Genomic DNA, 27752 nt, shown 5'->3' on the forward strand with positions numbered 1-27752 from the left:
GTGCCCAGCAAGGCACCTGGCCCATGGTGGCACTTGATACACGTTTGTGGGTTGAATCAGTGCACGCCCAGCTTGTCCCAGGGCTGCTGTTGGTTGTTTTAAAAACCACAAGAAAAGAGAGAGAGGTTTACAGAAATAATACTAATACTTGGAAAATATCTTTGCACTTCTGGATTTCTGCTTGCAGCGTTGTATGGACGGGTGATGGCAAATCTCACCCATCTCTCACTTTCAGATATAAGAATCTGGTGCAGTCATGTAGCTTTTTCTTTCAGGTTAAATAAGCCCCAGTTCCTGTACTCATGATTTATAGGCCCCATTTTCCAAGTCTTTAATCATTTTCATTGCTTTTCTCTGGAGCTATTCCAAGTTCTCTATTCACTTAAGTTTCAGGCTCCAAACTGAACATGGTATTGAAATACTGAGTGAAAGAACTATCTGTGTATTCCTGTAGTCAATATTCTTATTTATACATAAATATTTTCCCCCTAATCAGTCTACAAATATTAATTAGACACTTATGCTATACCTGGCACTGGACTTCAAAGCTTTTGACAGTTTTAAAGATTATGATTTTTCTCTGTGAGACAGGATTTCTTTGGTGATATTCCATGAAAAGTGTTAGTTGCTCAGTCATGTCACAACCCTATGGACTGTAGCCTGCCAGGAGATCAAACCTGGTTTCCTGCATTACAGGCTCAGATGGTAAAGAATCTGCTTGCAATGTAAGAGACCTGGATTCAACCTCTGGGTCAGGAAGATCCTCTGGAAAAAGGAATGACTACTCACTCCAGTATTCTTGCCTGGAGAATTCCATGGACAGAGGAGCCTGGGGGGCTACAGCAAATGGGGTCATAAAGAGTCGGACATGACTGAGTGACTAATACTTTCACTTTTTTTCATTGCATGGAAAACATATTTGTAAGTGTCTATAAGGTAGTTATTTATGTAACAGTGAAATGGCTTTCCATGTTAATAAGTATGCTACCTCTTATCTGGTTTGTTAACGTGACATTAATTTAACTCCCGTGTTCCATGAATATAGCAAGTTTATTAATCACCCCATATTACACTGTAAATGAAAGAAGCAGAAAATGAACTAGAGATTTTTTTTCATTATACACTTTTTTTTGGTTTTTTTCTGATTTTATTTATTTGTTATGGGCTTCTCTTTTTACTTATTTGTTATGGGTGGCTCAGTGGTAAAGAATCCACCTGCCAGTGCGGGAGACCCGTATTCAATCCCTGGGTTGGGAAGATCCCCTGGAGGAGGGCATGGCAACCCACTCCAGTCTTCTTGCCTGGAAAACACCATGGACAGAGGAGCCTGGTGGGCTACACTCCATGGAGTTGCCGAGTCAGACACGACTTAGTGAAGAAACAACAACAATTTATTACTCTTAGAACGTCTCATTTTTGACTGGACTCAGAAGTTCTCAGAGAAGACATTCTCCATCTCTTGGCAATCTGTTTCCCGTGTTTCTCTTTGGCCACCTTCATTCTCTTGGCCAAAAGTTTAGCATGTTCTGCAGCCTCTTTCTTATTTTTCTTACTGTGCTGTTTCTTCAGAGCAACGCGCCAATGTTTGTGTTGCAGAACACGTGGTGTAACAAGACGGTGAATGCTGGGTCTTTGATTGTAAGTTTCTTCTTTGTTTAGGGGCTTTCTCACAACATGCTGGTGGACATCATCCTCTTTAGAGAGACTGAAAAGTTTGTGGATTCTGTAACTCTTTGGGGCCCCAGGTGACAAGGCATGGAAGTATCAGAGAGTCCAGAAATACCCTTCTTCCCTTTTTTGTGCTGACAAAGTTGAGAACACTCAGGTGGGCATCCACAATGCAACCTCGTACAGACTTGCACTTCCCCCTTGATCTGTACTGGGAATGCCTCTCACTCAGAAGCAAGTGTGCTCTGCCATGGGTCAACACACCCTGCTTCATGGGGAAACCTTGTCAACACTTCTGCTGATCTGTCTTTTTTATGATAGCCATCTTAGTGAGTGTTAAGTGGTTTCTCATGGTTCTTCAATTGAGTGTCATTATGGGTAACAATGTTGAGCATGTTTTCATGTGCTATTGGTTATTTTTTTTTTTTTTTGAGCAATGACTGTTCAAATATTCTCTCCATTTTCATTCAGGTTATAAGTCACTTTACTGTTGAGCTCTAAGAATTCTTTATAGATGCTGAATATATCCTTTATCATATACTGTATTGTTGTTGTTCAGTTGCTAAGTTGTGTCAGACGCTGCAGTCTCATGGACCACAGCACACCCGGCTTCCCTGTCCTTCACTGTCTCCTAGAGCTTGCTCAAATTCATGTCCACTGATTTGGTGATGCCATCCAACCATCTCATCCTCTGTTGCCCTCTTCTTCTCTTGTCCTCAATCTTTCCTAGCATCAGGATTTTCTCCAATGAGTTGACTCTTCGCATCAGGTGGCCAAGGTATTGGATTTTCAGCCTCATCAGCAGTCCTTACAGTGAATATTCAGGTTTTATTTCCTTTAGGATTGACTGGTTTGATCTCTTTGATCTGAAGAGTCTTCTCCAGGACATACACTGCATGTGATTTAACAAATATTTTTTTCTCCTGCTGTGGGTTGGTTTTGTTATTTACCTCAGGTCTGTGCTCTGAAGAGTATTCAGGGTTGTACACCTTCTCCCAGTTCTGTAACATCAAGCCGGCCTGGGATATCCGTGTGCTATCTGCAGGGGTTTGTAATGCTCTCTGCGGAGACTCCCATACACTGTCTGTGGAGGCTCACAGGCACCATCTTAGGGGTATACAAGTAGAGTGCTGGGGCCACATGCCATCCAATTGGGGGGGTGGCTACCAGTGAGGTATCTGATGGGATTTGGGGGCCAGCCTCTAGGGTCTGTGGTCAGTTTTTGAGATCTGCACAGTGGTTTCTGCGACCCCGGCCCTTTTGCCCTGCTCCTACTCCCCCCAAGACCATTCAGCCAGGCTGATCCCCTCAATGCTCTGGATAGGATAAGGCCGAAGTGGGCTTTGGGATCTATGTCCCACTAGGCTGGGGAAGCTGGGTGTTCATTCTGCTCTTACTTTTCCTGGTGGGTAAAATTGTGGGTTGAGAGGTCTCTCCTGGCAGTGAGCTGTGCAGCTGTGGAGGAAGGGTGACACAGGGAAAGTGAAACTCTTCTATTCTTCAGTGCATCTATCCTTGTTTGTTTGTTTATTTTATCCTCAAAGGAAGTGCTCTAAATTCTCCACTGGACTTCCAGGTTCCCACAGGGGTATTCCTGTCCATGAGCGGTTGTTAAAATTGATGTTTCTCTAGGAGTATGAGGGCTTGAATCTCCTACTCTGCCATCTTGCTGACATCCTGCATCTGTATTTCCCTAGAGCAAATTTGATTGGCTTCTCCTCTCCCAAGCTGGGAGGAGACGCCTCTTAGTTCTTCCCATATGCGTGTAGGCTCAGAGTGGGAAATAGTGACCCTTTCTTTGGACACTCTTTGTAACAGATGTGGCGATTCTCTGCAGGATGCAGAGAGAAAAGGGGCCTCTCCCTCTGTCATGATACAAAGCGTAAATCTTTCTGGATATAAGAAGTATGGTACAGACTTGCAGCACTGTCCAATAGAACTTTCTGTGATGATAGAAATATTCCATACCTATGTCATAGGATACTGTAGCTGCTAGGCACATGTGGTATTCAGCTCTTGAAATGTAGCCAGTATGAGCGCAGAACTGAATTTTTAATTTTAATTATGTTTGAATGATTTAAATTTATATAGCTGCATATGGATAGTGGCTACTGTACTGAAGTACTGGTCTAGAAAATCTCTTTCTCTGTGTATATGTTGTCAGCAATGGGAAGCAGTTTGAATTGTTGAGAAAATATCTAGGTAAAATATTCTCTCGGATTGTTAGTCCTTAGTGTCTTAAAAAAAAGTTCTGGTGGTTGATCTAAACAAGAAAAGGGTATTTTTGAAGGTGTTCGAAAGAATTTTAAAAGTTCAGATCGTTATAAATCTATAAGCTTGATTTAATCTAGCCATCAACTTTCAAAATAAACGAACATAGACTTAAACCTTTTCAATTTAAACCATCTTGAGTTTGATGTGTTATCTTTGAGAGAGGGATGAAAGTCTAGAAATTTTGTCCTCTTTTTGGCATTTACAGGAGATAGTCTCTAATACAATTTTTTTCCATTTTGCCTTGAGAAAACTGTATATAAAACTTATTTTTAGTATTAGTTATGGCCTTTTAATAAATTTTGATAAAATTTTCAGGGATTTTGGTAAAAGATTTTTTTGAATACTGTCTTAGGGGGAGTAAACATTGTGAGTTGATTTTTTTTTTTCCCATTTCTGAATACCCTTGAGTGTCTAAAGAACAGCATTGCATGAGAAATGCCTCCCCCTTCGCAGGCAGTTTTTAGTCACTGACCAATATGAAGAGTTAAATGTCTACCTGACTTTGGCAGCACAAGGCTGCAGTCTCCTCTGAATTTTGCTATTCTTTGATTTCATCAAAAGGCATATTTGCATATGGACTGATAAGGCACCTTGGCACTGAGATCTTGGATTTCATACAGGCACAGACTTGGCACAAGACTGATGAAAACTCAATTATGATTTATGTCTATGCAACAGAATTTCCTATTGATTACCTGCCAGAACCATGATAAAGCAATGTTAGGCCTGAAGCCAATTCTTCCCAGCTGTAATCTCTTCTTAGGTTTTGTACTCTATGCCTTTGCTGGAGTTTCTGAGCATTTGTGAGCAAAAATGGTTCACAGCAATGATCCTTAGATATGCAAACTCGTTTGCAATAAAGGATCTTCTTCGCAGTGTCTTGGTTTACTTTGTATTTACCTTTCAACCATTTTGGGTTTATCTAGCACCTGCTTATGTTCTTTATATTGTTCTGAGTTTTATAGGATATAGAAGAAATGGAAAACATGGAACTTGTCTATAGTTACCTGGAGGAGGTCAGTTGTCCAGAGATGAAGACGTTATCCAAGAAGCAATTGCCTTCTATTATTGATACGTTGGTGAAATCGAGCGATATGACACAGTGATCAAAGTGGAGCCAAAACTAGACTGAGAGGCTTCTTGGTACATGATTATTAATGGAGGAAAGACATTAAAAATAAAAGAAATTCTAACTAGGTAGAGAGAATAAGGAATGAGGGTCATAAAGGGGGTTCTTATGGGAAACCTAGCTTCCTTGATAGTTTTCTATTGAGACGTGAACACTTTATTCCTCATATTGAAAAATAGTACATTTATTTTAAATATTTAACTTTGAAACAGCTTAAAATATCTAACATTAAAATAGTGCTCCTGGATGCTCGGCCCTGTTCTAAGCACTTCATACATATTGGCTCATTTGAATCTCAAAACATCTCCATGAGAAAGTTCTATTATTATCTCCATTTTACAGGCTAGTTAACTGCAAACCAGAGACAGTAAAAGACTTGTCTAAGGTCCCACAGCTAGAGGTGGTGGTGCTGGAGTTTGAACCCAGGCAGTGGGGCCCCGGGTTCTGTGCAGTCAACCACTAACCCATACAGCCTCTCATCTGTGGAGAACAACAGAAAGACATATGCCATGGCTTATGTTGTGGCTCCTCAAACAATAAGAGAGCTGTCCCTTTCTCATGATGAGGAATAGAAAGGTAACTTCTTTAGGTACAAGGTCACTGATAGTTGGATGGGCAAGGTATCCTCATTACTGCTTAAAGCTGCCAGTTCTAAAGAGCTTTCAATTCTGTAGAATAAGTTCAGTTAGGACTGTATAGTGGGTTGAATTGTGTCCCCTTGAAAAGATGTGTTGAAGTTGTAACCCCCAGTATCTCAGAATATGACCTTATTTGTAGATAGGGACATTGCAGAGGTAACAAATTTACTTTGTTATGGCAGGTCTAGGAAACAGGTTGAAAGTGGTTTTCAGATATTTGATGTGGCATCCTATTAGTTGAGAACTATTTAAACTCTCAAGAGGGGATCCACTTTCTACATATAGAGAGTAGGACAACTTAAAACCTCCACAGGGAGATTAATGAGATATCACATGCACTAAAAATCTCACGTGACAGCTTAGAACTTCATACAGTTGAAAACTTATTTCAAATTTTATCACTACTTTAAAAACAGTTCACTTCAGAATCTGAGTTAGGCTACTGTATTAAATAATGTATAGTTAGATTCTAGGGAAGTAATTTTTTTCCTCTAAAGCTATTCAAGGACCTTTCTCCTCAACTTTTCCACCATTATTTATGCTATAGGTACAGCTTCACTTGATTGGATGAATAGTATAGTTTATTTTGTATTCTAAGAGGATTGTATTTCCTATCCTAAATTATGTTTTGTTATTGTTCAGTCACTAAGTTGTATCTGATTCTCTGCAACACCGTGGACTGGAGCACACAAGGCTCCTCTGTCCTCCACTATCTCCCAGAGTTTGCTCAAATTCCTGTCCATTGAGTCAGTGATGGTATCTAACCTTTTCATCCTCTGCCGTCTCCTTCTCCTTTTGCCTTCAATCTTTCCCAGCATCAGGGGATTTTCCAGTGAGTTGGCTCTTCACATCAGGTGGCCAAAGTATTGGAGCTTCTGCTTCAGCAACAATCCTTCAAATGAATATTCAGGGGTGATTTCCTTTAGGATTGACTGGTTTGATCTTGCAATTCAAGAGACTCTCAAGGTCTTCTCTAGCACAACAATTCAAAAGCATCAGTTCTTCAGCATTCAGTCTTCTTTATGGTCCAACTCTCACATCTGTATGTGACTACTGGAAAAACCATAGTTTTGACTATATAGACCTTTACTGGCAAAGTGATGTCTCTGCTTTTTAATATGCTTTCTAGGTTTGTCATAGCTTTTTTCCCAGGAGCAAGCATCTTTTAATTTCATGGCTGCTGTCACCGTTTACAGTGATTTTGGAGCCCAAGAAAATAAAATCTGTCATTGCTTAATAAGTTATAGCTATCCTTTATTGGACAATAGCCCTAAATTGTATGCTAGGTATTTTATTATCAAATTAAGAGTTTAGTTTTCATAGACTAATGCTTTATATGTGGAACAGTAAACATTAAGCAAAGTTTATTCCTTTAAAGACCACTGCTAACCTCTTCATTCTCTCCTAGATAAATAGATATGTTAGAGATATTGAATTGTTGGTGTGCTTATTCAAAGTCCCTTGATCTTTATCCTTGTATATAAGATTTGGCTGTTTGAATAGCTCAGTGTAGACCGAGCCCCTCTCTACTGTGTGCATGTACCACTAGCCTGTGTCAAGACTCATTTTAATAAGCAGTCATATGCATCTTGTTGTATGAATGGTAACAAAGTTATAATGATTGCTAATTACACCATCTATTTTGAAGCTCCCAGGGAAAGTTTCTGACTGCTCTGAGTACCAAGAACAAGTTTATAAAACTGCCCCTATTATGGTTCTGTTCAGATCAGAGCCAATGGGAACAATCTTTCAACATGGCAGATGATAGCTTTTGGGATTGTAAAGGATTGTATTTAGCTTTTCCTTCTTTAAAACTTGGCTCTTAATGATCTGGTTAGGCTGACTTCAACCTCTCTCTCTCCTGTCTATAGAGAAAACAAGCAAACACTCTTACATGAATATTAAAGCTCTATTATTTCAAATAAGGAGTGGCCTGAACAAGCCTCTGACCCCGCTGGCCAATTATTGTCCAAAAGAAAGGCCACTTGGCCTTTTCTTCTTTTTTCTCTTTCCAAGCAAGTTATTGTCTTTGCTGGATATTCTTATCTTTTAGCTGGCTTTTAAATAAATAACAATCCCCTACAACTTGTTGCTATTTCCTAGATGTGCATTTCATAATGGTTTGTCATGGAACACACAGTGAGAAATAGTCTGCTCAAAGCTAAAAATGCTTTCAGGGCTTTGTGGATGTTTTATTGTGCCTGAAATGGAAGTCTGGTTATCTTCAGCTAATTCAGACTAATGCTATTTTGTCCATACTAAATGGAATAGAACTGGGACCACATCTGCCTGTTCATCTGGATCTACAATGGGTTCAGAAGAATTTTCTGGGAATCATCCTGGCCTGTCTTGCTAGTGCTTCCTCTGCTCACCTTTTTGGGGGAGCAGGTGGCCTGGCTGTACATCAGACATTTGTCATGATGGCAAGTCTGCAGAGTCCCCACCTTCTGTAAAGGATACGAACTCTAGCCCCAGCTCTGGGCTCTGCTTGGATACCAGAGGATGAACTAAATGACACACAGAATGCTTCTCTCAATGCATTTGCTGTCACCACACAATGTTAATCAAAAGCTGGGAGGAACAATATTTAGAGAGGATTGCCAAGTTCATCCACCTCCTGAAATTCTAAATTAAATTCCTGAGTCAAAACTGATCAGTGAGTCTGGAACACTCTTTTGTTGTGTCAGTCATCCCTGCCTTCTCTTTCTACCTCTCAGAAGGGCACCTTTTCTCTGTATTATGTCTACGCATGTACCACTAGCCTGCGTCAAGACTCATTTTAATAAGCAGTCCTGTGTATTTTGTTGTATGAATGGTAACAAAGTTATAATGATTGCTAATTACACCACCCATGTTGAAGATCCCAGGGAAAGTTTCTGGCTGTTCTGATTATCAAGAACAATTAACCTTTGTTGGAAATTTGGCATGGACACTGTGAATTGAGTGACTGATAAGGTTTCTCTTTTTATGTTGGCTACCAGAAAATTTAGGGCTAGATTTATGTCCACCTATTGCATATGTGCAAGTTGTGGTGATATGCATTTTTAAACTCATTTCTTGCTGTGCTTCATCTCCTCTCTGGTTTTACTTTCTTCTCTTGCCTTACTTTTAACTGTTGCTATTACATCTCCTGTGTGTCATTTTATAGGCTGTTTCAAATCTTTTCAAGAATAGAGAAAAATATGAAAATAAACACATAAACATAAACAAGATAATCTCAAATAAGGTTATGAAGGATGATTGAAGATTGGTTAGTGGAGACAAAATGGGGGTTTTCAGATGCAGGGAGCAACATGAACAGACATACAAAGGTAAAGTGAATGGTTTTGTCAAGAGATCTGATAAAAATCTTCATTATTACAGTAAAAATGATGTAGCAAAGCTGCTCAACTGAGCTGTCTAAACTAGAATATGGAAAAGAGATGCATGATATAAAAATGAAATTGCTTTTAAAATCTCTCAGCCTGATATATTTTATTTCAGGAATAAATTTGTGGAAATATTTCAGTTGCTATACACTGGAAAGAAACCTAGAAGCACTCAGAAAATAAAGCACATTGAGATAAGAAAATTGTATTGGTATCTTTTAGCTTAATACATCTTCCTTTGTTATTTAAATATTTCAGAAAGAGTTAGGTGATGACATTCTTCATTAATTATCCCTTCCAGAGATCCTGCCTACAACTATTTGAGAAACAACATGGGAAAACACTAAACATTTTATGGTAAGATTAAGTGTAAATTGGAAATTCAGTTGAATAATGATGGCAATAATTTAAATACAGACAAGAAACATTATGCCTACTTTCTTTACCTAGGAATCTTCTAATATCAAAGCTTCATTTTCATTGATTAGTTCCATGAGGTTAAGGAATTTGTGTCTAGTTGATTACTGCTATATCCCAGGTATTCAACCCATTTACCAGAATGTGATAGATGATCAGTACATATTTGTTGAATGAGTGAATAAATGAAATGCAAGGTTTAGGCTATGTTTGTAAAATCAGGATGAAATTATTTTTAATAGGTGATTTTTAAAAAATGTATTTACTTATAATTGAAGGATAATTGCTTTACAGTATTGCGTTGGTTCCTGCTATACATCAACATGAATCGGCCATTGGCCAACATGTCCTCTCCCTCTTGAACCTCCCTCCCACCTCCCACCCCATGCTACCCCTCTAGATTGTCACAGAGCAGTGGATTTGAGCCTCAATCAGGATAAAATTGATTTGAACTTGGGGAGGCAATGACAGGGACTTAACTTTTGACCCATTTGGGGAATATAGACTAAGCTAAAATTCCTTTTAGAGTTAATATACTGATAGCTATTCAAATGTTACCATTCTGTGATTACTTGAAGACCTGTTTTCCCTTCACAGTTTGGAGCCTACCCCAAAATGACTGTTCTGTGAAATAATGGTCCTGTTGGTGATAGAATAATGAATGCTGGTGCTGTGAGGACCTTAAAGACCAGCAACCCCTCCCTGCAGAGGTAAGGGGACAGTGATTGGGAGGTGATACCTCTGGTCCAGATCACTTAGGCCCATTCCTAAGAGACTGCATGGCTCTGCAGTGATGCACACTTACTCTGGAGATGGGCAAGTCCCTACTAGAATGCTATCTTATCTGTTAGATGAGAATGGTAGTTCCTACTTCATAGGATTTTTTTGAGAATATGATGAAATAATGAATGTATTTAGAAGAGTGCCTGGTATAATTTAAATCAAGTGTTCAAAACTATGGCCAAGTTATAGCATTAGAAAGTAAGGCACAATTTGCTTGAGAATTCAAAGTCATCTTATATTAAATTTTCCCTGATGCCCAAGTCAAATGGATTACTTCCTTCTCTACAACACTTATTTAGTGTTTTACAGGCCTGTCACTACTCACCTCCCAAATAGTACCCCTTGTAAAGGCAGAGTGTGGCTGCATGGTGCTAAGTCACTTCAGTCGTGTCTGACCCTATGCAACCCCATAGACGGCAGCCCACCAGGCTCCCCCGTCCCTGGGATTCTCCAGGCAAGAACACTGGAGTGGGTTGCCATTTCCTTCCCAATGCATACAAGTGAAAAGTGAAAGTGAAGTCGCTCAGTCGTGTCCGACCCTTAGCCACCCCATGGACTGCAGCCTACCAGGCTCCTCCGTCCATGGGATTTTCCAGGCAAGAGTACTGGAGTGGGTTGCCATTGCCTTCTCTGGCTTCATGGTAGGCAATTTGAAATTGTTAATTTTACTTGCATACTCACCAATATTATCCTTCAATGAAATTAATGCAGTGGTCTGAAACCAAGGCATTGTATACAGAGATGCCTTTAATGATTAGTCCAGTTATTCAAATGATGAATCTTTCAGAGAGGAATAATTTAGTCATAGTGGCTATTTGTCTAGATAAGGGTTTTTCAAACTTGGCACTATTGACGTTTTGGGCTGGATAGTTTTTTGTTATGTGGCAGTGTCCTGTGCATTGTAGAGGGGTTTAGTAGCATCCCTGACCTCTACCCACTAAACATCAGTCCTTCTTCACCAGTTGTGACAATAAAACATGTCTCTAGACATTGCAACAAGTGTCCCAGTGAGCAAAATAGTCCCCAGGTAAAGAACACTGGGATAGATCATAACAAATAGTTGCTTCTCTTTATTACATTTTATAATAATCTATAGAATATGTTTTAAAATAAGATCATGGAGTCTTCCAGAGGCAATTTAAAAATAAAGAATGGTAATTCTCCATTCTGGAATGTGCAGAAGATTGGAAACTTTTGATGTAGCTCTCGGTTCTCTGGATTGAAGATACAGACGTTCCACAAGCCTCTGGGGCAGCCCTGCTCTTGTGTCCATTTAAATAGTATATGAGCTTCATGTTTGCCCTTCTGTGATGTATTATATAAAGACTCTCCGTCAAAATTGCTGGAGAATAGTTATAAATATTGCTTCCTTTCAAATATTTTTTGCATTGTTTGTTCATTAATTTCCTGTTTACCCCATTTGCCTTGTCCTTTCCAGGTGCACAAAGCATTCTGGGTCATTTTCTAGGCCTATAGGATAGAGTAGGACAGGAGGTTTGAGGTGACTGTGACTCACATCTCAGGGCCTCTCTGCACATTGACAGTGGCTAACACACCTGGTGCTTGGAACATCTCCTAGCATGGCTGCTGGAGCAGACTCTCAGCACCCACTCCATTGCTCTCCAGCAGCCCTGCTCCACAGACAATCAGAGCATTGTGCAGAACAATCCCAGTGCTGTTCAGAGAACATAGCCCAGGGCCCAGGGGTTGCTGTTTATTTGTGGCACTAGATCAAGAATGATACGGTAGTAGCTTTGTGGATGTGCTTAGGAAAGACTTGTATCAACAGCACCTGAGGCTCTGGCTGCTCTCAGCCCTCTGTTTCTGTTTCCACTGAAAACAGTGCCGTATGTATCTGAGGAGTTGGATCTGTTCTGGGAAAATATGCATTAGGAATACACGCAAGCCCACAGTGGGCTGTTGCCACATCCCTTGGTATTTCTCTGTCTCATGTGAGGGAGAGTAAGGTTGTGCATGTTTTGTTAGGTGCCTGTTGACTCATAGATCAGTGTGGGGATGGGCAGTGATGAGAGGATAGAAGGAAGCTAAGATGGCTCTGAAAGAACCAGATGCCCCCTGTCTCCATAAAGTGCCCCCTATCTCCAGCTGAAAAGGAGTTTGCATGAAGACCGTTTCCAGACTCTGGTCATGCTTCAATCATACATGTGACCAGATTAAAATAAATCACACTTAAGTGGTGGAGGTACAAACTTCAATTTATCTGAACACAAAATAAAGGTGGAAAAATATTAGTGACAAGGAAGATTGGCTAAAGGAAGGGGCAACAATAAATGAACCATAACTTTTTCCAGACTTATATGAGAAGAAAGCTGAGTGCCAAAGAACTGATGCTTTTGACCTGTGGTGTTGGAGAAGACTCTTGAGAGTCCCTTAGACTGCAAGGAGATCAAACCAGTCCATCCTAAAGGAAATCAATCCTGAATATTCATTGCAGAAATGGATGTTGAAGTTGAAGCTCCAACACTTTGGCTACCTGATGTGAAGGTCTGACTAATGAGAAAGGACCCTAATGCTGCAAAAGATTGAATGCAGAGGGGAAGGGGATGACAGAGGACGAGGTGGTTGGATGGCATCACCAACTCAATGGACATGAGTTTGAGCAAGCTCTGGGATTTGCTGATGGACAGGGAAGCCTGGCATGCTGCAGTCCTTGGGATGACATAGAGTCAGACATGACTGAGTGACTGAACAACAACAACAAATAGTTCTGACTTAAACACAGATAAAGCAGAGTTGTGAACCATGTTTAGGAAAAACATACAAAAGAAATGTCACTTATTGAAGTACTTTTTAACACTAAGTTTATATGAAGCATGGAAGAAAACATAATTTGAACATTAGTGACTTGAGTTGGCACAATGTTTTTATTGACTATTATTCCAAGCTATGGCTGCTATATTTTCCTGTTCTGATATTTAATAAGAATATTTTAAAGAATATTGTTACTATTTTATGGCCAGAGTGCTAACTCTGGCAACAGGAAATTTGTAAAACTGTATGATATAGCCCTTCCAACATGGTTCCATCAGTTATACATCAATAAATAACAGTGATTTCAAGGATGATTAATCATAATCATTATAAAGCACTTTGGCCAAGCCAACATCTGTTTCCATGGATACAGCAGCCAGCCATCCCACTTTTGTAATTTATATGTTTCAGTTATTGTTCCCAGATGACTATAAGGACCATTCCACACAATATGACCTTTTAACTTCAGACCCCAATGGACTCTCCAGTTTACATGCAGCCTGTACTCCTTTTGAGAATTTTTTGTTGAGAATTTTGCGGCTCTGAGGAAATGAAGCAGAATTTCAAAGGTCTTCCCATTACTGCTTCCTTGAAGAGGCAAAGTGAAAAAAAGTACAGTCAGTAACAAGCAACCAGTAGCACTGATGATATTGTCAGTGAGTCAGGGGTATAAAGACTCACAAGGCCTCGGAATGGCCAACTCTATGTCATGCTGAAATTGAGTGGAAAGCTGGTTCACAACTAGGTCTCCTGACTCTCAGGCCAGGGATCATTTTCCCCCTCAATTTTTTTAGACAGATATGTTTTAGTCAGCTCTTTATTGAATGAATTTTTATTGAAACATACTGTGTTCAAGGCTCAGTGCTGGCAAGATAATGGCAAGTCAACAAAAAGTCAAAACTTGTCCTAGTTTCTGTCCTTGTGGCTCAGAAAGAGGCTAGTGGGGGAGTTTTGCATTGAGCAAATAGTCAAAGAGGCCAATGGGCTTCCCTGGTGGCTCAGCTGGTAAAGAATCCACCTGCTATGCAGGAGAACTGGGTTCGATCCCTGGGTTGGGAAGATCCCCTGGAGACGGGAAAGGAAACTCACTCCAGTATTCTGGCCTGGAGAATTCCATGGACTGTATAGTCCATGGGGTCGCAAAGGGCGGACATGACTGAGAAACTTTCACTTTCACAATGGACAGTTAGCCTGTGACAAATGTCGAGTAGGTGAGAGTTATCATACTCTGAGGGCCTGTCATTAGGCATTAGGCCCAGTCACAAAGTTAAGGACAGGCTTCTCTGTGGCAGTGTCACCTAAGCTAAGATCTGAAGAAGGAATGAACTATGTGAAAATTGGAGGAAATAATGTATCAGGAACCAACATGTGCACATTCCCCATGGCAAGAGGAAGCAAGGTGAATTCCAGCACTAAAAGAAGGTCACGGCAGGAGTGTAGAAATATGGGAAAGAATCTGGATTATGCAGATCTCGTGTAGCCCATAATGAATATTCTGTCAATTCTAGTTACAGAAAGGACTCACCTAAAGTAGCCCAACTTGGTTGAGCTGTATCAGAATCAGAAAGAGTAGCTGGGGACTAGTGATTGGAGTCTCTCTAGCTTGAAGGGTAGAACCATACTTTGGTCCTTTGCCCCTTTAAATACTCTACTTTGATTTTTTTCCCACTCACCCCTGCTGTGAAGTCCAGATGCTGAAGATGACAGGAAAGCCTTGATGCTTGTCTGTCATTGGCTACTCTGATTTCATACTCTTAAGTATCCAGGGTTCTGATCTCCTCTCAGCAGAGGAGAGAGGCCATGACCTGAATTGTTGTCATGGGGCTGAAATAATTGGCTTCATGAAGACTTTTCTCTTTCTGTACATAAGATTCAAGATAGCTCTCCCATATACTGAATGTGTAAAACATCACATATGAAGTATACCTGTCTGCATTAGTTTTACATGCTGTTTATCAAGTAACCATATACAAAGCAGATTAAAACAACCCATATGTATTATCTCACAGATTTTTTAGGTCAGGAGTCTGAACACAGTTTAGTTGAGTCCTCTGCAAGGCTTTGATCAAGGTGTCGACCAGGGCTGCATCCTCATCCGGAGGCTTGACTGAGGAAAGGCTCGCTTCCATGCTCATGCTGGTTGTTGGCATAATTAATTTTCTTGTGGCTGTAGGACTTAAAGCAACTTGCTTCTTCATAGGCAGCAAGGTAGAGCAAGTTGCTTAGCAAGGTAGAGCCTTGTCCAAAATAATACAATCCTGGGAATGAAATCACATCATCTTTGCCATATTCCATTGGTTAGAATAAAGTCACAGGTAACCAGTCCACAATCAGAGGGAGAGGATTACTAAAGGGACATGAACACCAAGAGTCAGGGATCATGAAACCATTCTATCTGCCACGCTATTCATGCTCTAACTTCACACACATATCCTCAGGGATTGTCTGTGTAATGCCTGGGTGAATTTTGTATTCTCCCTGACTCACTGGGTCAGAGAGACCTCTGGATATGGTTTGACTGGCACATAAGTGTAACATTGGAAGCTTGATAGCAAGTGAAATTCCCTTGGTAGAAATCCCCTAGCCTGGTTCCTTGTAGAATGGATGACAGATGGAGCACCAGCTACTCTGGGTGATGAGGGGATGGATGAGGTTTTTCTCTAGTTCACCCTCCTTCCCTTAGGAAGAAATCAGCAATGAGGTTGACAGACTGACACCAAGGAAGGAGCAGGGAACCTGGCTCTAAAGACAGGAGAGAGCAAATTTGGGGTGGGAAAAGGCACTGGCTGAATTGGATGGAGTTCTGGCTCTGCTGCCTTTGGTGGGTCACCCCCCTCCCATGGGATGTGCTAATAAAATGAAACAGGCAAATTGGAACAAGTGATTTCTTAGTCTCTATAGTGGTAGGGTGTATGTGTGCATGTGAGAGAGAGACAGAGAGACAGAGATAGAGACAGACATGGAGACAGAGACAGACACAGAGACACAGAGATACAGATACAGAGGGATGGGGTGGAGATCAGTTCAGTTCAGTTCTGTTGCTCAGTCGTGTCTGACTCTTTGTGACCTCATGAACTGCAGCACGCCAGACCTCCCTGTCCATTACCAACTACCGGAGTTTACTCAAACTCGTGTCCATTGAGTCAGTGATGCCATCCAACCATCTCATCCTCTGCCATCCCCTTCTTCTCCTGCCTTCAATCTTTCCCAGCATCAGGGTATTTTCCAATGAGTCAGTTCTTTGCATCGGGTGGCCAAAGTATTGGATCTTCAGCTTCAGCATCAGTCCTTCCAATGAATATTCGGGATTGATTTCCTTTAGAATGGACTGGTTGGATCTCCTTGCAGTCCAAGGGACTCTCAAGAGTCTTCTCCAACACCTCAGTTCAAAAGCATCAATTCTTCAGCACTCAGCTTTCTTTATAGTCCAACTCTCACATTCATACATGACTACTGGAAAAACCATAGCTTTGACTAGATGGACCTTTGTTGGCAAAGTAATGTCTCTGCTTTTTCATATGCTGTCTAGGTTTGTCATAACTTTTCTTCTGAATAGCAAGTGTCTTTTAATTCCATGGCTACAGTCACCATCTGCAGTAATTTTGGAGCCCAAGAAAATAAAATCTGTCACTGTTTCTACTGTTTCTCCATATATTTGCCATGAAATGATGGGACCAGATGCCATGATCTTAGTTTTCTGAATGTTGAGTTTTAAGCCAACTTTTTCACTCTCCTCTTTCACTTTCATCAAGAGGCTCTTTAGTTCTTCTTTGCTTTCTGCCATAATGGTGGTGTTATCTGTGTATCTGAAGTTATTGATGTTTGTCCTGGCAAGCTTGATTCCAGCTTGTGCTTCATCCAGCCCAGCATTTCTCATGATGTACTCTGCATGTAAGTTAAATAAGCAGGGTGGCAATATACAGCCTTGATGTACTCCTTTCCCAATTTGGAGCCAGTCTGTTGTTCCATGTCCACTGTTGCTTCTTGACCTGCATACCGATTTCTCAGGAGGCAGGTCAGGTGGTCTGGTATTCCCATCTCTTTAAGAATTTTCCACAGTTTGTCGTAATCCATACAGTCAAAGGCTTTGGCATAGTCAATAAAGCAGAAGTAGATGTTTTTCTGGAACTCTCTCGTTTTTTGATGATCCAATGGATGTTGGCAATTTGATCTCTGGTTCCTCTGAAGGGAAAGCTAGAAAGTGAGAGGCTTTAAATCCTAGATTATGGCCTTTGGCATCACTTTATCATCCCCCCAAAAAGAGAAGACTCAGCAGAAAAGTGATTTGCTCGAAGTGTTGTGTTAGTTTATCAACAATGCTGGGCCCAGAGTTGACATTTTCTGATTTCCAGTTTGTGCTTTATTACTTTGCCATGAATTGCTAGACTAAGGTTGGAGGAGGACTCAGGGGCTTTCAGGAAGATAGAAAAATGGAAGAGGAGAGGAACTCAAGAAAGAAAATGATAAGACCCCTAACTATAAACCTCACCCATTCAGTAGGGCACTCAGCAGGCCTTACTGCTTTGAACAAAGTGTTTCTACTTTTAAAAATGTGACTCTTGGATAAACATTCTGTCACACTTAGGCTGCTCTTTACCAAGTTACATAGGAAGCAAGGAGCATTTTGCTTTGTATTATTGTGCAACACTGGAAGGCTTGCTAAGTATTGTGCAGGCCTTTTGCCGGGAGTTGATGACCTTACTCAGGCCTTTCTCTGAGCCTTGTAGGTGGTGGCTTGTAGCCCTACCTTAATATAAGTCCCTACTAAGGCAAGGCTGCTGACAGTGCTGTCACCTCTTGTAGCCAAGGCCAGCACCCACCCCCGCCCCATGTGTCACCGCCTGGAGAATTACACTCGGCCTTCCTTGCTTGTAATCTTGAGGATGCAAATGGAAACAACAGTTAGTCACAATTTTCACCATCAGATTGGTAAAAATTAAAAAGACTGAAATAATCAGAGGGGTATAAATGATATAGCCACTTTGGAGAGCAATTTGGCAGTTTCCCAAGAAACTAACAGTGCACACACATTTCATTTCTAAACCCAAAGAGATAACTCTCTAACTGCATAAGCAGACCTGCTTGCTCAAAGCTACTTCTCATTCAGCCTTGTTTATGAAAGTAAAATATTGGAAACATCCCACGTGAAAAAAAAAATGAAATATCCAAATAGAAAAATACATTTGTGTTTGCTTACACAATACAACACAATCCAGTGGTAAAAAGTGGGCACAATCAAAGAGGTTATATATTGATAGATCTCAAAAATATAATGCTAAGTGGAAATACTACAGAACAATATGATTTTATGATGCAATTTATTTAAATGTGAAAAGCAACACAAAATAGCAGTATGTATTATTTACAGATGTTGTTGTCGTTGTTTAGTCACTACGTCATATATGACCCTTTTGCGACCTCTTGAGCTGTAGTCCATCAGGTTCCTCTGTCTGTGGGATTTCCCAGGCAAGAATACTGGAGTTGGTTGCCATTTCCTTCTCCCAGCTATATTGGGATCTTCCCCACTGAGGGATTGAACCCGCATCTCTTGTGTCTCCTGCATTGGCAGGCCACATTGCCACTGAGTGGCAGGCTCTTTGCCACTGAGCCACCAGGGAAGGTGTATATATATCAAAGTGTTATAATGGATTGGAAAGTTGAATAGCAAAGTGCTGGAATTGCTTCTGAGACAGAGCAAGAAAATGGGGTCAGAAGGTAGGAGACTAAGGAGACATTAACTTGACTTATTTCTTTAGAAAACACAGAAACTTAGAATGTCAACATATGATCAATTTTTGTGTGTATGAGGTGGGAATTGGGTTTTTATTTTATCCTTTGAGATTTTCAAAAGTTTTCAAAAATATCATTAATGAAGAAGTTCACCATTTCATAACAACTTGAGGAATTTGAAACATCATAAATCTACCTTCCTATATTTGTGTGATAAGAGTACCCTGAGCTGAAAAGGATGTCAGAGGGTTAGCTTCAGGAGAATTTGGGATAAGGGCATGTAAGGGTATATAATGTGGAGATATAAATGGGCAGCAATGTCCAGAAGTGACCCCTTTGCCAAACACATTCAAATGCCTTTGGAACTGCAAAGCTTTTCAAAAAGCAGTGTGCCCAAGGAAGGTTTTAAATAAACACTTGCTGTATTGGATATGCATGATGATCACAGCTAATTGCATTTTTAATAGATTTATTCTTTGGTGTCTAGGAAAAGGAAGTTGAAAAGCAGGAAATAAATTATTTTTTTACATTAACTTTAGATTTCAGATTGATCCCAGTTGTGATGGAAATTGTCTTGTTGAAGGTTTTTCTGTTGTTCAAATGGGAGCCATGGAACAAAAGCACTTAGTGAGTTAGAGGGGAACCAATACACTTATAATTTTGAAAGCAAAGGCAAGATTTGCAGAAATAAACGTTTCCACTCAATAATGTTCAGAAAACTAGACCCCTTGTCGCTTCAATTGCTAGAATAAAGAAATCCAGACTCTGCTGGACATCCTCGTTGATTTCTTTTAAACTGAAGTGATTGAGATAGTTAAATTATGATGTGATCATAGATTTTATATCCAGGAATCCCTTATGGTTGCATATCAGTAAAGCTAAGTCTAGCTAGTAAAGTATTCCAAAGGTTGTTTGCAGTAATTCTGTGTGTGATTCTGTCTTCAGTGTACATAATCGATGTATCAGTAGATTCGACACTTGCTGTTCAGTAAGGAGGTGTTAAATAGAAATAGGATTACTTACTTGTTTTTCAACTATGTCTTCCTCCTCCTCTCTAATCCATCCCTCATTTTGGTTCTAGATTCTGTCTGTCAAGGAATCTGATGCCATCACTCCCCTTCTTGGAAATGTCCAAGGATGTCTCCCTTTCCACTGAATTAAGGACAAATTTATCAGCCTGTGCTAATGTTCTTCCCTAGTGTTATTCCCCACCATTCTACAGATTGCCAGGCCAAGTAGTTTTGTTTTTGTTTTCTTTTGTTTTTATTCCAACTTTATTGAGACAGTCCAAATGTTTTACATTTGGCATCATTCGTGATTATTTTTTACTGTTTACTCATTCTTTTTTTCCTAACCAGTCATACTTCTGTTCCTTTTTCTGTTCAGTTCACTTGCCAATATGATCAAGAGAGAATTATCTCAAAATTCATGGCCTCAATGAATATATTCTTAGTTCTACCCAGTAGGAACACTTTATATTTCCTATATAGCATTTAGAGAATAGGTTATCTGCATAATATTGATGAATTTTTTTTGACATTCAAAGCCAAAATTTAATGGTTAGCTTGTAAAAAGTCATTTTGAATTGGGTAATTGGGTAAGATAGGCTGCTTTTCTAAGGTCTGCAGAAGACCATTTTTCAAAGTTTAGGCTATTTTTTTTTTTTTTGAATTTGGACTTATTTTAATTTTTTTAAATTTATTTTTAATTGGAGGATAATTGTTTTACAATGTTATGTTGGTTTCTGCCATACAACAGTGTGAATCAGCCATAAGTATACATATGTCCCCTCCCTCCTGAGCCTCCCTCCCACCCCTTACTCCATCCCTTCCCTCTAGGTCATCACAAAGCACCAGGTTGAGCTCCTTGTGTTATTATAGCAACTTCCCACTAGCTATCTATTTTACATATGGTAATATATGTTTCAATGCTACTCTCTCAATTCATCCCACCCTCTCCTTCCCCTGTTGTGTCTACAAGTCTGTTCTCTATATCTGGGTCTCTAGTCCCACCCTGAAAATAGGTTCATCAGTACCTTTTTTTCTAGATTCCATATGTATATGTTAATATACAATATTTGTTTTTTCTCTTTTCTGACTCATTTCATCTGTATAGCAGGCTCTAGGTTCATCCACCTCACTAGGACTGACTCAAATTCAGTCCTTTTTATGACTGAGTAATATCCCATTGTGTATATGTACTACAACTTCTTTAGCCATTCTTCTGTCAATGGATACCTAGGTTGATAGACTTTTGAGTATTAATTTAGTCTTTATCACTTTATTGCACACTTCTCAGCCATCGGACTTTTCAATACTTTCCAGCTTCTCAACATCGACTAACTCATATTTATATCCTTATAGCAGCTAGTTTACAAATATTTGTTGCTTATTTAATTTTTAATTAATCATTACCTGATTGAGTACACAGTCGTATGGAAAAGTTGGCCTTAGTCAGCTATTAACTGACTTGAATTCAGTTGCCAACTTTTCAATTGTCTTAACAAGCTGAAAACTAAGCAAATGACTTTATAATCTGCTACCTACATTGTATATGGCAACTTTCCTGGAATAAGCTCAGGTACAAATGTACTTGTTTTCTTGCTGCAATGACGTGGTGAAGCCAGAGGTCAATAACCTCCAAGAGCTCTATGGGATTCTGCCAGTTTCCTTGGGAGAAAAAAGGTTTTTTTCTGGCCAATGTTTCTAACTCCATGGAGTCAGGGAGATTCTACAAACTATTTATTGTAGAGGATCTTATTTACTGTGGTTTGGGAAGAACATATGCCTTCAGAACAGGTGTATCTGGGTAGGCAGGTGTGATGTAGAATGAAATGGCCTTTAGACTTAGGGTCCTTAGAATACTTCAGGATATCCACTCTTTGCCTGAGTTTGGACCCTTATTTATTAATTTAATTTATTATCTATTCTTTATCTTCTTCTAGAACTCATCTTAAGTTGCTTATGGCCAACTCATATATCAAAGCAGTGAGATATAAGAGGGAGAGAAAAGTGGTAAGACCAGAGCAAATATGAATTGGAGTCAGAGGAAAGTTAAGTCTGGGGGGTTAGAACATGAGAGGAATGAGAAAAACACAAATGTTCACATTATGTGAGTTTTTTCATAGTTGATAGAGATGAACATGGAGAAGGAAATGGCAACCCACTCCAGTATTCTTGCCTGAACAATCCCAGGGCAGAGGAGGATGGTGGGCTGCTGTCTATGGGGTCACACAGTGTTGGACACAACTGAAACGACTTAGCAGCAGAAGCAGAGATGAACAAGAAATTGGGCTCACGTTGGCAACCGATGTGAAAACAAAAGTTGGTCTGGAACATAGGTTTGATGTCTAAGAAAAATAATCATATTAATTTTGATGAGAAACAAATATTTCATTACATTAAAATCTAAATTAAACTGCTCACATGGAACGTCCATTAAGGACAGTGGGAAAAATTCTTGACACTATATAAAGCTGTGTGACTTTAGCATCATTCCTCAGTAAATGATAGGCACAATTCTATTCAAGGCTCACCTCAAGAGCCAATATAACTCAGGACAAGTGTAGACCTTTCTGAGGGATTAGCTTAATTTGAGGGTAAAACCTGAAGTGCCAAGAAAAATGGAAAGACTATCAAAATTTCCTTCATGAATAGCTCCTTGTTCAAGTGAGCTTTGGACATGAGGTAAAAAGCATAGAGTTTATGATTGCAATAATCCCATAAGGGATTCTTTATTATTAATTGAGGGTACCTTATTAATTTTTGAGTGGCCCTTAGTCATGTTGTATATTGAATTATTTTATTATTACCACTTCTACCAACCTCACCCCCATCCTCAGAAAGTATCTTTTTAATGCCCACGCAATATGTACATTTGTTGTTCAGTCGCTAAGCTGTCTCTGACTCTTGCAACCCCATGGACTGCAGCACATTTGTCCTTCGCTATCTCCCAGAGTTTGCTCAAATTAATATCCATGGAGTCGGTGATGCTCACAGTTGGTGATTAATGAACATGAGTTGAATTAACTGTGCTAACAGCCAATTGAAAATAAACCCCAGGTTTATTTCTCTTTAGAAACTAACCATTAAGTACGAAAGATGTATTACAGATGATAAAAGTTTTCCATAATCAAATGCATCAACATGGAATACCTAGTTAGGAAGCCAATGGTAAAATGATCCTAAGAATTGTATCCATGAGGTAGAACTTCAAGAAGTTTTAAAATAAGGATGAAGGGATGGTCAGAAAATATATTCTAATCTATCTATCTATCTATCTATCTACATGTTTGGGAGAAGATATAGTATGGAATAACAATTCTAACCTTATTTCCAGAAGCCCAAGCCCACAAAATGGCTAAAATGGACAATTCTATGATGATGATTTTATTTTAATCAAAACTGTCCCATGTAGTGGGACCTCTACGTAGTAGAGGTTAGTGTATAATGATGTATGGAAAGAGACCAGAGTGGCTACCTGAAGACCTCAGGTTCACAGGACTAGGACTAAGAATGTTTTCTGACTTCACATCCAAAGCTTTAAGAGACCTATCTTCTGCTAAAGATATATTTATAAAGTGATGAATGTTAGACAAGGAAGAGCAAACTTTCCACTTGCCAACTCTCCTCCTCTTCACCATCTTATCCAGCTATGTCATTTTTATTTGACAGTTCCTTCTCATTTGTGTTTTCTTCTTGCCAATCTGTAAAAGTAGAGCACAAGATAGAACGTCTAGTGTGTGTAGGTACTTATGGATTTATTCCTCAATTTGGGGAATGAGGTAAGGAAGCCTATTCTTTGAAGAATGTTACAACAGTTCCTGACAAAGCAAGAAGGACGTGACATATACTTACTTGATATATCAGTTACAACTTGGGTTTGGTTGTAAATATCAAACACCAGAAATAATTATAACTTAGATAGAAAGAGAATGAACAATAAAGATAGAAAATGTACAATGGACATCTAGGACTGGCCCTCCAAAGCTGGGAGCGCAGACCCATGGCATCATCAGATTCTAAGATTCTTCCTGCTTCACCGGTCTTAGTACTGGCTGCCATTCTCTGTGTCAGCCTATGAACTGAGATTGTTTTTGGGTGTCCAGGCCTTCATTATATCCAGTGAAACTGGCAGCAGAGGAAACTGAAGGAGGATGAAAATCTGCTCATTTTTCTTTGTAAAGAATGGTCTTAAAGAGGGATCTAGTGTGTAGTATAAAGTGAGTAGCTTTGGTTTATATTGCATTGCAGAGAGCTTGACCACAGGCTGCAGAGGAGCTGAAAAACTAAGGCTGTTCCTGGCTGGAGGCGGGAACTGTTTCTGGCCATTCCTGCCCCACTGAAAATGGAAGTTCTACTACTGATGTGAGTAACAAAGGGAAGATGCCACAGATGATTTGGAATCAATTATTGTAATTAGAATTTCTAGTTTCTGATGATTACATCAAAAGTAATCATCAGAAAAAAAAAGTTAAAGACTTTTTTTCCCAACTTAAATCGATTTCTCACTTAAGTCACTCTTTTTGGGTTGCATCTGCTCTTGATCTCAGATCTACATAAATCTCATATGTTCTTATAGAAAAAAATAAAGGAAAAAGAACCAGTGGACATCTCATTTCTTTTGTTAACTCTTTAATGATAGTTTTTAAAAAATTCTCAAAATGCTTACAGTAAATTCTGCTTTTAGTATTATGATATTTATTTCTTTCCTAATATTTCTTCCTATTTTTGAATTTATAATCTTCACTGTTTACTTGTATTTAGAAAAATGAGGACTCTTTCCAAACTCATGTGAATTTATATCACTGTTTTTTTGCTTTTGGCAAGAATTTTTGTGTAAGATTAAAACTACTTACCTTCAAATTCTCCCTGCCAAGTTCAATTATGTCTTAATTCAGAATAACTTTTAATGAAAGACGATAAGAAAGATAGCTACTTAGTTATTTTCAGTTTCTAAATTTTACTCCATGGCACCAAATTCCTGACCCTTTTGAAGTTAAACATAAAAGAAAACTGCATCCCACAAATCATAAAGTAGATTAGGAAACATTTTGAACCCCTTTCCCTTTCATTCCTTCATGTTTACCAAAAAAGTAGTTTCTTTCTGTCAGAGGTCCTTCCATAGTTTTCTTTCTTTTAAAAGATGGCTTATTCATTGCATATAAAAATTCCTTGTAGATGAATGTACTCTAGAAATTTTCCATGACTCATCAAAGCTCTTGTAACGTGTTGTTCTTTTAAAGTTATTATTGAAAAATAGTTTAATTTTGAATATAGGCAAAATGAAACACCTAGAATCTTTCAATGTTAACACAGTTGTTTCTTACTGGCATATTTTTTAAATTTCATATTTTATTGCATCTAAGATATATCATTATTTTATGTACCTCTAAAAAAGGAGGGGCTTCTAATTGAAATGCAGGACAATATTGATTATAAGATACATCCTGATTTTACAGCTGTTGACATGTTAAAAATGTGCTTTTTAGAATTGAGAAAATTCTAAATTTACTATTATAATAACTACATTGTCTTCCATCAAGTTGATGTCCTATATTTTTACTAAATCACTTTTTTGTTGTTCTGCATTTAGGGTGCTTCTAGGTTTTTGTCAATAATTACTTTATGCATGTGGGACTTCCCAGGTGATGCTAGTGGTAAAGAATCCACCTGCCAATGCAGAAGACGTAAGAGACGCGGGTTCCATCCCTAGGTCAAGATGATCCCCTGGAGAAGAAAATGGCAACCCATTCCAGTATTCTTGCCTAGAGAATCCCATGGACAGAGGAGCCTGGTAGTCTGCAGTCCATAGGGTCACAAAAGAGTTGAACATAGCTAAAGTGACTTAGCAGGGAACCTTATGCATGTAGATTTTTTATGGTGGTGTGGTGGTGGTGGTGGTTTAGTTGCTAAGCTGTATTTGACTCTTGTGACACCATGCACTGTAGCCTTCCAGGCTCCTCTGTCCGTGGGATTTCCCAGGCAAGAATACTGGAATGGGTTGCCATTTCCTTCTCCAGTCGATCTTCTTACCCCAGGAATTGAACCTGGGTCTTCTGTACTGTAGGTAGATTCTTTAGCATTGAGCTACCAGGGAAGCCAGGTTTTCTATTCTGCTGAGTAATTTAGTTTTTTTTTTTAACTTCCTGGATTGTCTGGATCAAAAGATTAATGATAATTCATATGGTTCCTGCTATTTTTCCATTGCTTCCCCAAAATGTTGTACTAATTTCCATTGCCACTAGCAGCAAATGAAAATATCAGTTCCATGGGAAAATACTCCAAATGATGGGAGCTATTTTTAAAACCCCAACTTTTAAAAAATTCTAAAATGCTTCATAAATATTTCTTTAATTTATGTATATTTGAAATAGTAAGGGTAAATATTTTTCCTCATGCTGTTTATTAAACTTTTCCTTATTAAAGCTTATTTACCAAACACCTATAGTTTTGGTTTCTCTAATTTATGTCCATTTATCACTAGAACAGGGCTTCCCTTGTGGCTCAGTGGTATAGAATATGCCTGCAATGCAGGAGACCTGGGTTCGATCCCTGGGTTGGGAAGGTCCCCTGGAGGAGGGCATGACAACCCACTCCAGTATTCTTGCCTGGAGAATCCCATTAATACAGGAGCCTGACAGGCTGTAGTCCACAGGGTTGCACAGAGTCAGACATGACTGAAGTGACTAAGCAGTAGCAGCAGCATCACTAGAACAGTTGCTCTCTTGTGTGATAGAAAAAAAAAAATCTAGCCTTTATTTTGAATAAAGTTAAGATTATGGTGGTGGCATGGTGGGTGATGTGGAAAGAAAGGTGCTGAGGCTCCTGTTTTAGCAGTCATGTGAAATGAAAATCGCTTAGTCGTGTCTGACTCTTTGTGACCCCCTGAACTGTATGTAGCCAACCAGGTTCCTCTGTCCATGGAATTCTCTGAACAAGAAGACTGAAGTAGGTTGCCAATCCCGTTAGCAGAAAGACCAAGAATTCCCCAAACCTGCATTGCCAGGATCGGTAGGAGGCCAGTGTTTTTGCTTTCTTTTGTCTTTAAAGGACATAGGGTGATGGCTGTAAACAGCACCCCTGCTCTCTATAAAGAATAAAGACTTTGGTGTTAGGTCTATCAGGTTTAACTCTAATTTTGATATTTAGTAGCTGTATGGTGTTGGGCAAATTACTTGAAGTATAATCTGAATTAAGTGTGATATTAATCCTCACCTAGCAGGGTATTAAGAACATTGGAGGAGTTAATGTTTGAAAAGCATCTAATGTGGGGCCTGGTCTGCAATAGTCCTCTTAATTCTCTGGTGGGCCCTGTGGAGGTCGGAGCAGGTCATACACAACATGAGGGTACCACATTTCAGGAGATGCCATTGGGTAATAGTCATTGTGGATTTCTATATTTATTACAATTTGATAGACATTGTAGCTTTTTATATACTACTGTCTTGAAGTAACTATATCAATATATTGTGACAACATTTCATAGGTGTTGAGAACTTTTTCTAATTTGTGCAGGAAAATAAAGCTACCGGTTAGATCAGAGTTTAATGAAACACTAAGAAATGGAGTAGCCATCATGGTCAACAAAAAAGTCCGAAATGCAGTACTTGGATGCAATCTCAAAAATGACAGAATGATCTCTGTTCATTTCCAAGGCAAACCATTCAATATCACGGTAATCCAAGTCTATGCCCCGACCAGTAATGCTGAAGAAGCTGAACTTGAATGGTTCTATGAAGACCTACATGACCTTTTAGAACTAACACCCCCAAAAGATGTCCTTTTCATTATAGGGGACTGGAATGCAAAAGTAGGAAGTCAAGAAACAACTGGAGTAACAGGCAAATTTGGCCTTGGAGTACAGAATGAAGCAGGGCAAAGGCTAATAGAGGTTTGCCAAGAGAACACACTGGTCATAGCAAACACTCTCTTCCAACAACACAAGAGAAGACTCTACACATGGACATCACCA

General features: G+C 39.4%; 1 long non-coding RNA gene and 1 pseudogene across 1 annotated transcript in view; one reads left to right on the forward strand and one right to left on the reverse strand.

The window, feature by feature from the left end:
- LOC145547236 (uncharacterized) overlaps positions 1–27752 on the forward strand; it is a 190926-nt gene that overhangs the window by 95595 nt on the left and 67579 nt on the right. Inside the window, exons 3-5 of the long non-coding RNA XR_014083676.1 lie at positions 9379–9434; positions 10092–10204; positions 24032–24145. This is a non-coding gene — a long non-coding RNA (uncharacterized LOC145547236). The remainder of the gene's footprint in view (positions 1–9378; positions 9435–10091; positions 10205–24031; positions 24146–27752) is intronic.
- On the reverse strand, positions 1411–4650 carry LOC145544523 (small ribosomal subunit protein eS6 pseudogene; annotated as a pseudogene).

The sequence above is a fragment of the Giraffa tippelskirchi genome, chromosome 4 (genome assembly GCF_054371585.1).
Source record: "Giraffa tippelskirchi isolate mGirTip1 chromosome 4, T2T-mGirTip1v1.2.pri, whole genome shotgun sequence".
Taxonomy (NCBI): domain Eukaryota; kingdom Metazoa; phylum Chordata; class Mammalia; order Artiodactyla; family Giraffidae; genus Giraffa; species Giraffa tippelskirchi.